Source organism: Diadema antillarum, unplaced genomic scaffold (genome assembly GCF_040938485.1).
Source record: "Diadema antillarum isolate AM-2024a unplaced genomic scaffold, OU_Dant_1.0 scf00000058, whole genome shotgun sequence".
NCBI lineage: Eukaryota > Metazoa > Echinodermata > Echinoidea > Diadematoida > Diadematidae > Diadema > Diadema antillarum.
The window spans coordinates 321719-335543 of record NW_027270947.1 but is presented as its reverse complement, the minus strand read 5'-3'; the positions used below and the strand labels follow the sequence as shown (position 1 = coordinate 335543).

Genomic DNA, 13825 nt, shown 5'->3' with positions numbered 1-13825 from the left:
GCTATCTCAAGAGTGTCTGGCCCCTATCATTTTCTCTACTTAAGTGGTGGTTTTTGTTTATATCCTTTCTTGAATAGCTTGAAAGTGATAGCTTACCATTGGCATGGAATATTAATGATAAGGGTCTCCCTTCTCCTGAGAGCTGAATAACCTTCACATTGCATGGCATTGGGCATTGAAGACATACTTATTTCTCACCAAGTGCATTGTATTTGCAGAGTGGGATATCCGTGACAGAAAAATTTACACAGCTGCTTAGCTGCATAGTTGTTTAACTTGACATTCCATGCATTACAATGGATATTTCAGGGACCCTTTAAGCAACTCAGATGAAAATTGTGTGCAATTTTTCCCATATCATTAATGTATGTTGGAAATTGCTATTGTTGCTGAAATCATCTAGAATTTAGTTCATCATGAGAGATGGGTACCAAAGCAGTCTTTGTCATCATTCCCAAAGATAGATATCTTGTAGCACTTTGCTAAGCAGTTTGTGAAAAAAGAGAAAAGGGCCAAATATTGTTGGCTGCAAACAGCAGGACCATTTGCATTGCAGTTGCATAGCAGGGCTAATCACTCATGCGTAAAAGTGTAGCCAAGCCAAGTGCATTTAATAAGTACATGACTGTAGGCACATGTCCTCATACATAGGGTGTTCATACCAAAAAGAGGGCAGTCTGAATGCCCTAAAAGGGCCGTCTGGCACTATGAGGGCAGTTTAGATGTTATAAAGCTGCGTGGGGCGCGAGCAATTGTTCAATTTACAGTCAACCAATCAGAATTGAGAATTAACCAGATGAGGTATATGATGGTACATATTTGCACTGATTGCAGATGGGTGAATGTAATAACTATATTGTTGGTTGATTTGAAAGTGACTAACTGAACTATTCAGTATTCAGCAGCTAAATTATTCTGTAACAGGAGTTTTGTACTGTTAAGCATTTTCTTGGCTTATGAATAAGAAGCATTTTGCAGATCTCAGAAGGAGTAGGGTGTTGACATGCTAAGCTTTTGGCTCGCGCTTCGCACGCAATCGTTGGCGCTGTAACATTAGCAACCTTTGAAATAGTCTATGTGTGTATAAGTCTAACATTACGCAAACAATCAGATAGCGTGGTTGAGTCACAACGAAAGTGCATAAAACAGTCGCGAAACATGCGCTGACTTTTCAAGAACTTGAAACCGATACTGACAAATTGTAGACAGTGAAAGACATGAAAAGAAATTGTGAGACAGACCAGTTATTCTCTGCAACGAAGGAGATGCTCCCTGTAAGAAGTTAAACTACCAGGTACTTGGTTTTCGTTGGCTGACTTCATTCTAACACGTTACTGTAAAACCAGAAACAATTGCGGCATGAAACTTTCATGAATTGCCACTGGCATTCAATACATTGTGCAAACAAGAACTTTTGCGTACATATTGCTTTCGCAAGTCTTGGCTCCTCACGAAATTGGCAAAGTTTTGTGCACACAACTATTTCTAGTGTTACAGTGTTCATGTCCTCTGCCCCTCCCCCCCCCCCCCACCTGCACAATACACAAACAGAAAAATAAAAGTGCGAATTGCAAGTTCATACCCACATAAGCATTTTGAATGATTGTCTTTCTCATTCGACAAGTCTCATCCCATCTACCAAAAAATAAAGAGCAAATGTAAAATAAATGAAAAGCAAAAGCAATTACACTTACACACGCAGGCACACACACACATATGCTCAAACCCAGCAAAAACAAACAGTGTCACTTTGGGAACGATGCATCTCACACTCATCTGAATTTCCTTCAAAAAGAACAGTTTTTATATGCTCTCACCTAGAAAATATATTAGCTGGTCAAGGCATTACAGATACTGTCACTATGTGTAGGGAAGGTAAGGATAAAAGGTAATTATACGTGGAACTTGTGCGCGCTGTCTTGTTATCTGGACGTGTATCAGTCGCCATCATACCAACTCTCAGATAATCGATTGCCACACGATGCAACGCATGTGCCGCGATAGTGAGTGTTTACTACGGAGCCTTCTGGAGGGCTTTTCACGTGCGCCGAAATGTGAGCCGCCGCTAGAAATGTAGAACGCACACCTGTGACCAGCGTCCATGATTGTCGAGCATGTGTCATGATATTGACATTACCCAAGTGTTTGATACACTGCCGTAAGTTATTTTACGCTCCCACCCTACACACACACACAATACTCATTCCATTCAGGAATTTGTTATGCCAATATACTGACAGTCAAAGTCAACATTGTTGTCAGTGCTTATCCAAGTAACTTGTTGTCAAATTGTTCCGAGTGGTAGTCATATTGACTCAGATAAAGTGCCTGATGTTACCAATTCTTTGGGTCAGTTTTTCAGCAGTCAAAATGCCTATTTAGTTAAGAATTGATAGTGATGCATATCATATGCTTTCAAAAATCTAATTTTCTGCTCAGTGTCAAATAGGGAATATAAATAGGGAGGCAGGCTTTTTTTTTTCTCTTGTCAAATCTGATGAATTCACAAATTAAGCTGGCATGCACAATTCATTTGACCAGGAAAGGGAAATCTGAATTAAATTGGCCTCCTGTCACTGCAACTTATGCAATCATTGTATTGAATATGCATACATAGTATGAGAAATGCAGTGCCTGCGGTACAGATTGTACATACATAATTCCATATAAACCGGTAATCAGAAGGTATGTTCAGAGGGTGATCCTTATCCTCAAGGATAGTTCTATGAGGCGGCAAGTGTTGCACCGTCGATTTCATGGACGAAATTACTGATTTTCGTACGAAATCAACCGTGCGACACTTGGCGCCTGATAGAACTTATCCTGGCGCTTAAGGATCACCGTCTGAACGTAACTAATGATTGATGTCACTTAATTTTGTTTGATTTTATAGGTGAAAAGATGGAATGATTAGGCTGCATTGCAAAGATGGGTATATGTAGTGTACATAGTATTTAACAAAATGCCTGACTGCATTGCGCTATCATCAATCCAGTATGTGTGCCTCATCTGTAGCTCATGGAAGTCGGGTGAGGGTGAATATCTATCACAAGCACTAACACCGAAATGTCCAGTGCTGGGGCATAAAATGCTAATTGTGAACTTCCTCAGGGCTCAGAGTATGTGGGATCATAATCTCTTTGACCCAAGAGCATTATAGACGAATGATGTGTCAGTCATTTAACGGGGTTTGTATTCCCTATAGATGATATTAATAGGCACATTCACACTCACTGGAAAAGCGTGATTCATATCAAATTCAAATCATACTTCTTTTCCGCTCTTGTTTGTTTTTTTGTTCTTTATTCGACACTTTCATAAAAAAACATCGCAGTGGATACACACACACAAAAAAACACATTAACACATTTACAATCATACAACCCTCTGCAGGACAGAGAAGGAAAAATAAAGACAATGGAAAAGAAGCATTATAAAAGTGTAAGGGCACAACAGGAAGGCTGATTGTCTTATATGAACTGATTTAAGTTTGTACATACTCAGGCAAAAGAAATTGCGATCCAAATCACACTACGAAGGAAAAGTTGTGACCCAAATCATTGGTTCAAGTGAGACCAAACTGTGCATGTGTGAATCTTGGAATGTGACCTGACTTTGACCCGACTGTCTCGTACACACCTTTCATTGTGGGACATAAAAAACTGACCACCATTTTGTAATGCATTCATACATACTTTGCAGTGCAAACAATCATGACTACTGTGAAGAGCATGACTATTTCAGAAACATCACTTTTTGTGATGCATGGATTGTGATTTGAATGTCACTAATAGTCACAATTATAATGTCCATGCGCATTAAAAAATAAATATATATAAATTTTTTTGTCACGATTCCAGTCGTGAAAATAATCGTGCTCGTTAGTGACTATGTGAACGGGCCTATTGTGAAAAGGCGATGTCTTCTCTATGGCTAAAAGCTAACTTTAGCGCAGAGTTGTCAACCTAGCGGATTGTTCATAAGCCAATAATGGGGTGCTGCCAGCGTTGACCATGTCATCGAGTATGTCAACAGACCACAACATCCTGTCTTCTTTCCCCTGCAGCCTTCCGTGCCAGTAATATAGCCTTCTCCGAGCCTAATTAATTGGTAATTTATCCTTCGCAACCAGCAATCTGCATACATAGTGCGTACATCCCTTGTGGTTTGGTTATGTTTTGTTTTGTTTCGTTTCGTTCTCACGCCATCTCTACATTGCGATGCTACTGGCAATTCATGTGTGGGTGGTCTGTGTCAAATCTCTCCATCCATGCACAATCAGGCTATTTCTTGTAAACACAAGTACAGATTGTTCACAAGAGAGTGATTGCAGTTACTAGGAATAAATCTCTGTACAGGCTCTCGTATGTCCAAACGTCCAAAAGATGTGTCTTCATCAAACCGAAATTCAAACTAGCGGGCTATTTCGCAGTTTAGGAAAATAATCCCATAATAAGAATGCGCGTCTTCATCCGCTCGAAAAGTTCCGCTTGGGAAATTAGCCCGGAGTTGGTGCATGCATACTTTGCATAATTACTCTGCTCACGCAGCCACAGAACTCTACGTAGAGTTCTATGGGCTTTGATCCGTGTGCAGTTCGAATGATGGGATCAAGAAACTTTGATCTGGTGAAGAAAGGTCTAAAGACGAAGGGATTTAGGTTTACTAGAGAGTCAGGTCAAGGGGAACTCAGTATACACATGATTCAGAGGACAGAGTAGCCTTTTGTCAAGGCCCTCTCGCTCTAATGGACGAGCGAAGCGAGCCCAACCGAGCACGACAGCGCGAGGGCCTTTTGAGATCTGCTTCACATATTAAATCATGATAAGCGGACCCTACTGAATATTCATATTAACAGGTTCCAGTCGACCAATGGAATGGCGTGCTCCCCACATTCTCAGCCTTGGTGTTGTCATGCCCGTTCACATGCATCACTGACCACCTGCGGGGGTCTGTGGCGTGCATTCGCTGTATTCAAAGCGGGTTCGAGCAGACAGACACGCTGATTGGTCGACTGTTGCTCCCGAAATCGGGGAGCAAAAGTCGGTAATTCAAAGGGTTAACAAAAGGATGCGAAGCAGATCTCAAAAGGCCCTCACGCAACCCCACTCAGCTGGGCTCTCTTCACCATACAGTGATAGGGCCTTGACAAAAGGCTAAGGACAGAGTGGATCTGTGAGAATTAGGTGTGCGAGTCTAACTTTGAAACTGTTTAAACCCATTAGCGTAGCAAGTGGGTTTTAGACTGTTTCCAAAGTTATACGAGAGCATCCAATTGTCACCGATCCAGGAAATATGCCTGTGTATCATTTGTTCTATAAAATGGGCATGTAAATTCATGAAATTCAACCTTTTTCCATATCACACGTCCTGTACGCCTACAACACTATACAATGCTTGAGCTCAGATATGGACGCGTTTCAAAATGGCATTGCGTTTAAGCAGTCTACTGAGTACTCTCAGAAAGGTGATTGTGGTCTCTAATGCATTCCAAATTGCCCTTTTCATGGCGTTTCGGGTCTAGGGCAATTACCCCCTGGGCAATTACCCCAGACTCTTCTCCTGACCCTAAACCTAATCCTAATCCTAAACCTAATCATACCCCTAACCCAAACCCTAATCTTTTCTCTAACCCTATCACTAACCAGTAATTAGCTGGGGGTAATTGCCGGGGGGGGGGGGGGGGGGGGGGGGGGGTAATTGTCTTGATACGGGCATTTCATGTTGCCATTTCTAAACACATTTGAAAACATTGTTGCGTTTATCTATTCCGTAAAAGTGGCTCCAATGCATTCAGGATTGTGAGTGTACCTCAGAAAATTTAAAGATAGATACAACGCGAGGTGTTTAGTTGTGTGTTTATTTTTGTACATGGCTGTAGGGTAACATGCAGTATGATAGAAATTAATTGTTCAACAGTTGTGGAATATTCAAATTGTGAGATTATTTTTTTTCTTTTTACATTTTCTCCAGATGTGAGGCCTTAATGCTTATTGGTGCTGCTTTACATGTAATTCAAAACATCTCTCCCTGTGGAGGATCTTTCTTACCTTATCTGGAAGGCTGCTGTATATGCCAAATATTTCGGAAGGTTTTCATCTTTGCAAATTTCGCGAGTCAGGTGCTACAGGACTCCACGATCGCGAATTTAACCACTTGCGAAATCGTTGGGAATTCCCAATTCGCGAAAATTTAGACTCATGAAATATATGCCGTATACGGTATGTGTGAACATGTTGATGTCATTAATATATCATCAGCAGACACAAGAAGGCAGTCGTTGCGTTTACACTACGTTTGTAATCTTTGAAGTTTTAAATTTTGATGATTAGCTTGTATTTTTAACCTGTTCCTCCTGCATTTCTACTTGAGCCTTCAATGCCCCCAAACAAGATTTTTTTTTTTTTGCCTGTCGACCAGCTGTGTGATAAACTGCCTGTGCAAAAGCAGTCAAGCGGTACATGTATCCCCTTTCCATGGTCAACTGCGTGCCATTGAACCATGAATATATTGATCAGGCGCTAGGTATGAAGAGCGTGTACCCTGATGGGCTCTTAAAACAAAATCTTTTATTATACACAAAACAAAGCACCTGAATGAAAAACCGGAAATCTTAATTTACGTGACGCAGAATTTCTGAGAAAGGAGTAAATGTTTCCCTATTATAGATTCTCCAGTAAAGATTTGTGGCAGTCTGTTGTTTGACAGTAATGGTGTATGATAGCAGTAGGCACATCTCAGCTGCACACCAAACAAGATGTTTACTGTATCTACTGTCATAATACTCGAAGTTGTTGTTGTTGTCGCGGCCTTATGTATTTCCTGTTTTATTCCGGCGTTGCTGGTTTTTCTATCTCCTCCCGAGCCGTCGGCTCCGGGCAGCTGCGACCGGTGCCGTCGGCCACAGGAGAGTATCCTGCATCGAATGGCGCGGGTTCCGTCCCCGCTCCGCCTCCATGTCGACGTCGAGGACGAAAAAGAAAAATTAATGAGATAGATGCATAATGCATTTTTGTGCTTGACGAAAGAGCCGAGCGTTATAATATTCATCGAACCTGCGCTGGACTCCAGCTTTCTCGACCGTTCATCTATTAGCTTGCAGAGACAGTGGGGATACTAAAGATGATGGATGCAGCGAAATCTCTGACATCTTCCGGCGGACGCGCACGCACACACACAATGTACCTCACAGAACTCTACACACTCTACACTGTGTGTATTAATTCTGTGATGTACCTTTGCCTCCGCCTGTTATACGTGTATGTAATGTATTGACGATGGTTACACGAAGCACTATATCTGCGTGCGCGTGATATGGACTACAAGGGCATTTACGTACAGTTCGCCATTGGCGTCCCCAAATGAAAACAACGAACGTTGTTATTTAATTGTATTTTGCACAACTGCAGAATACTATGCAGCTCAGGTACGTCATTTAGTTTGCTCGCCGTTTGCTTTCAAGTCCGATGTCATTGTACGCAAACTGTTTAGGACGGCTAAATATATTTGCCGATCGTACCCTTCCATATCAGATTACACGCGCAGCTGTGTCCATTCGTTTACTGCAAAGCTGCTGTAATCATACATATAAGATGAGCGGATGTAGGGGAAAACCTCGCTTTGCCGACCGCCTATTTTTAAGATTACAAGTGGAAATAGAATGTGTGGTTCTATGGTCTATCAAACCAAGTTTTGGTGACAAAAAAAAAGAGGGAGCAAATGAAGACGAATATATATTCTTCTTTCTTCCATAACATGGGAAAAAATATTAAAGAAAAAAAATACGAGGTCGTGAGACCCTACTCCTACGGGTGCCTATTAAACCTGATGACTATGATCTCCCCCTCCCCAAATAACAACAATGATAATAATAATAATAATGACAATAATAATAATAATAATAATAATAATAACAATAATAGGAGAAATAATTGTAGGCCTAATATTAATTATGATAAGTATACAGTCTGAAGCAGATGATGGTCCTATGAGTTTTGGTGATTAAAAACACAAGGAGGGAGCAAATGAAGACGAAAATATTTTATTTTTCTCTAATAACGTGGGGAAAAGAAATATGAAAAAAAAAAACCAAACAAACTGAGGCCTTGAGACCAGCCGTGGATTCCCGCGGGTGCCTGCGTGGATGCAAGAGCAGGGGGTAATCAAAGTCATAGTGTTAATATCTTCCCGTTTCGACGGGAACAATCTGTGGGCAGAACTTTCGGGGAATCTCATTTGCGTTATTGGTAATTTTCCCTGAATGTTTTTGTTTTTTGCCCTGCGGAGGTGGAAATGTGTGTGTGCGTGGGGGGGGGGGGGGGGGGAGGTGAGGGGCAACAAGACAACTGTTGGACTTCAACGGGTGCAAATAACCCCTCGAAACTCAAATTCTATAATAAAGGCAAAAGTAGTGGGAGGAATGATCCCTACCAATGGACCGGATCGCCGGGCACATACTACAAAAATGTATTACATGTATTAAATTTCTGGGAAGGGTGGTCATTTAGAAGACAGCACAATTAACGAAAGAATGAGAAGACTTTTCTTTTTATTTCTTCAATAAAAATGTGCAAAATCGTATAATGAGAAAAAAATAAAACCCCTCAGACCCGTGGATTTCCACGGGTGCTGCTAGTTAGCTGTTATATTTGTGAACAGATATTTTCACGAATGACGAGGTCATAAACATTTTAGTGAGATGTTGTTTTCGCGAATCGACGCCAAGGCTTACATTAATGCTCTATTAACAAAGCGCATGGAGACATTTTTGCGTTTTGTTAAATTCACGATCCAACTGTGATTCGCGAAATTTGTGAAAATTAAACCCTCCCGAAAATACCAGCTTATACAGTACTCTACTTACAACTCTCAATGGGTGCGTTTATCAACTCACTTCTGATGCAGAATAAAGGTTTCCAAACAACTTTCAGGGAGTTTTAGGCAGTTGATAAACACAAAGCTGTTTTGATTATGGAGTTATAAACATATTTCTGAAAGGCCCCCCCAAAAATGTGATTGCAAACATGTTTGAGCCAGAAACACCTTTCTTAGAGTTGATAAATGCAAAGTCGTTTTGAAAGGTGTGAACATGTTGCTCGGCATGCCCATGACAACCACTGCCAATTACACATCTCCCTCGGGTCAAACTGCTCAATGGCGCTGCACAGTGACAAGGCCTCCCAGTCGATTTATGACACAGTTGATAAATGCAACAACTCAAGAAATGCAGTCCGAAAGGCGTTTGCAAGTGTGTTTTGATAATGGGTATTGAAACGTGTTTCAACTTGGGAAAGATGATAGATGAAGTCAATAATTACAATTCTCAATACAACTCATCAATTTTTACCTTCATCTTGTCTTTCAACATATTTTTTTTTCTTTTTTTTTGGAATATCCTCAGCCTGGTATGCATTAAAACTGGCTGATGTCATTATCAGATTCAATCTCCCGTGTCTTTCATTCACACCAAACTCTATTCATGCGGATTTTGATGGAGGACGTTTACAGTATGATCATACAAGCGTTCCATCAAATCTAAAGAGAATTTGAGCACAGAGTGTTAGACTGTGGTTGTGCTGGTATAGACTTGAATTCAGTGCCAAAGTCATATTTTTTGTTTTGTTTTTGATTTGTTTGTTTGTCTGTTTTGTCTTACATTAAAAACTTTTTTTCCCCCTGTAGGCTGTAGAGCAACCCAAATAACTACTGGTACTGCTTTTCAAGGCAGTCATGAGCATTGAGAAAAATACAATTGCTCTGGATGGCACTAAAGAGCTCAAGAGCTAGAGAAGGCAGAGCAAAGAAATATATGGCTTCTACTAGAGACACTATTGTCACACCTGGTCAGAAGAGTAAGGACAGTGAGTTTCTATTTATAATCAGGCATCTTACATTTCTGATAATCTAAAATTCTATTTCAGATGCATTCAATAAACAAAATTATGTTTTGCCATAGACTTCCTACACGTTAGAAAAAAAGTTCTGTATACATGAGATTTCATTTCCGTGACTTCTGTCCATTTCCTGCTTTTGTGCAGAATTGCTGTCCGTACAAGAGCATTTTGTTGTTGTTGTTGCTTATTTTGTTTTTTTAAAATCCACTATGGCAGAATACTTGGCAGCAGGGCCTGGAAAGAAGCCTTCTAAAGCAGGCATAACAAACACAAAGAGCAACCCCTGCCATTTCCCCTATAAAACCGAAACCCAAACCCTTCAACTTCACAGCTTCTATTGTAACTCCGTAATATGGGACGATAGGAAGAGGTGCACCCTCTTTAAAGGGAAGAGACACGCTGTCTGGTATGGGCAATAAACATTCAGCATCGTACGATTGAAAAAATTGGCAGTAACTTTGCGGTCAAGGCAAAGTAGGAGCCAACTGCATGTTAAAGACTCAGCAGCGTGGGAAGAGAAGGTTGACCCGATAAAATTGATTTTCTTTTGTTCCCCATCAGGGTATACATGTACATTCGAAAGCTATGACTAGCGCCTGCCTACCCGGATAGAACTGCCTGCCAGCGAATATGTGTATCAAAGCATTAGCTTATCGGTAATGTCCGACTGCGGTTGAGATTCTTCAGCTGTGCGTATACTTACATAGAGATGGGTGATAAAGCTGTACGCAATTTGTACGGGGATTCTCAAATATAAAATCCAAGTTTGATCAGCCTTCCCGTTGTATGGCATTCCCATGCTAGTGGTTCTTTAAAATGAGGTCAGAGCAGTTAAGTGTGGTAAGACACAGAGATAGAAGGAGGGTGTTGGGGATAGAGGGAGGTGTGATCTGTTTACCAATCAGGAGAGAGATCGAGTTAAGGTAACTCAAACATCCACTTACATGTACAAACAAACAGAAAAAACAAACAACAAACAAACACATGAATAGAGACTAATGACATGGCATACCAGAGTTTTGACGATGAAGTAGTATTTCTTCCCAGCCAGAAAATGTTTGTTCCTTACATATGTCCCAGTACATGATAATTGTGTGAATTACAATTAGTATTTGAAGGGTACTAATGATGGTGATGATGATGTCTAAAGAAATAATGATATTGAAGATCTATGATGATGAAATGAAGGCGGAGAAGAATAACAATTGTGATGGAAATGGAGCATGTATTATTATACTGTATGATTATATTGTTTGCTAATGTTAGAAACAGTTGAAAGACTGAGCTGCATCATATCTTTGACATTTATGGCACTGACATTCCCATAGGTGTAATGATCGATTGGAGATGCATACCAGGGTAACATGGATAACAGCACGTTGTCAGTTTTTTATCTCGTTGTGGCGATGCACTCAACTATTCTATGCTTTTAAGATATATATGCACATGTCCTATAATCAGGCAGCAGTTGATATGGCCATGGGTGATGGACATCATTTTAGCAAGGAGGTATATGAGCTAGAGAATCGACTGGCTATAATTATTCAAACAGGCTGTCATTTTCTAGGGATGCACATCAGAATTCCACAGGTGCATCTGTGCCTTTGATGATCTGGGTTCGATACCACCATATTTGTGAGTAAATGTAAGATTCATTTTATTCTGTAACACAGTATCAGATATATTTTGCCTGTGTATTCATTCTAAATTAGATTTCATGTTAACAATAAACATTAAAAAAGAAATCCTGTCCAGAAAGTATGTACAAAAGTGTAAATCAGAGGTGTACATTGTATGTTGCGAAGTGTTTGAAACTGCACCCTCCGGTTAAGCCAAGTTTATCACTTTTTGGATCCATTCCAACAAATAAAAGTGATATGGTATAATCTTCAAGTATAGTTCTTCATGAATTAATGTATGTCAGTTTAATGTCCAGACTTGTCCAGATGAATCATTGTGATCGCTATTTCATCAGTTTCATCAATTTCTATTGCTGCATGCCGGTGCCTTTACCATAATCCACTGCTTATCAAGTAGGGATGGCGAAAGTAATACTGTAAAACGAGGAATTTTCGCGTGCACTTTAATTTTGCGAATTTCGCGAGCGCCAAGATTCGCGAAATTAAAATGCACGCGAAAGTCCTTGTTTACACTATTATACATTGAACGCCAGTGGCACTTCGTGAAAATTTCATGCCATGAAAAAGGCTGCCGGTTCCAATTCGCGAAAAATTCATGCCACGAATATATCATGTTTTACAGTAACCATGATGAAGATGTATTTTCCTTAGAGAGGGGCTAGTCAAGTATGCTATGAGACATGACTCAATTGTCTTCCTATCTGTCTGGCATATCCAGTTTGGCATATACTTCAAGATATTTTGAATAGCAGCATCAAACGTGGGTTCAAAGGGAATAATACTGCTGTGACTCCATCTCTTGAACCTCCATGGTTTTAGCACAGAGCAAACATTCAAATCATATACACGAGCAATGCACAGATCAACATTATGGGATCTGAAAATGCCTTTTATTTGTCTCTGACGCAAATTCTAGGAATTCAATATCGTAAATAGATCATGCAGACAAAGATTCTGCAATTTCAAATTATCATAATATCCAGGAGTGACACATTTTGTACATCACAAAGTTTCAACAGAATTCTCCTCTGAGCAAGTAAATATTTGTGATTTATTTGGAAATTTTATTAAAGTAAAGTAATGAGCACCAACATAATTCTCTGCTCATTGCATTTATGTGCTTATTTAGATGATTCAAGTAATGAGCGCACCATGGCTGCTTCTCATGCATAAGTCGTTGAGATGCCAGCCTCATTTCATGCTGCACGCCAGACCTGCCAGAATATAGCCAAGACATAAGGACCCAGAATGCTATGCTTGTCACTCTGAAACTCTTGGGGTAGTGAGTGGGCGGGCGAAAGCTACGTGACCGCTGTTCGCTGAGAACACACTGCACATCTACTTATCATCGTCTCTAGGAAGGCAGCGCCACTGATCATTCTGTATCTGTCAGAGAGTGAACCAGTTTTAATGAATCAATAGCCGCCTTTTTCTTTTCTGTGTCTCATCCTCTGTCCCCCCCCCCCCCCCGAGAAAAGTATGTCTTGTTCTTGAATGCCTCGAGATACAGGAGCTGCACATTTTGTACTCTTTGTTATTTTACTGTTTACCAACTTTAGTCTGCAGAATATTTAATATTGTAATAATAATGATAATGGTGATAATTAGGCAGAGGAGGAGGAGGAGGATAATAATAATGAGGATAATGGTAATTATGATATGATCTTCTTATATATTATATATATTATAAACGAGTGAAAGTACTTCCTGGCAGCAGTTACAGTTGTAATACAAACCTTGTTGCCATATTTCAAAGCAAACTGATATTTGGAGGCAGATGGTACATAATGTTTGCAAGAGGTGGTACATATTGACAAGTAGATAGTACATATTGTACGAATGTTGGCAAGAAAATCCTAACTTGGTCACAATATGCTTCCTTTCTGTTTTTTCGAGACAAAACAAAATGATAACTTCTTTCCAAAGTCTCTGAAGAGACATTAGAATGCATTAAATAGCAACTCTGTACTGCTGTACAGTATAAATGACGATATTTTCGTGTGATTAATTCTTTGCACTGAGCGGCTCAAAAACATATTCGTTGGTTTTTTGCGCTGCACAATTGCTTCCTTGTATGTTTTCATCCAATTCAAACGCACACACACACACACAAGTCAATTTGATTTGACATTTCCCTGCATGAAACCAGAGACTCCAACTCTTCCGTTCTCGACGGGACATCTCCCGCCGAAAACCCATTTTTGCAGAATCTCCCGTTCTCCCGTTTGAGATTTGATTTCTCCCGCCCTGGCTCTGTGTCTCCCGATGGAAAGGGTTTCTTACCTATTGGTA

General features: G+C 40.3%; 1 protein-coding gene across 1 annotated transcript in view; it reads left to right on the top strand.

Moving 5' to 3' along the window:
- Nucleotides 1-13825, top strand: part of LOC139715972 (C-Maf-inducing protein-like) — an 81233-nt gene that overhangs the window by 20948 nt on the left and 46460 nt on the right. The gene's annotated exons all lie outside the window — the stretch shown is intronic.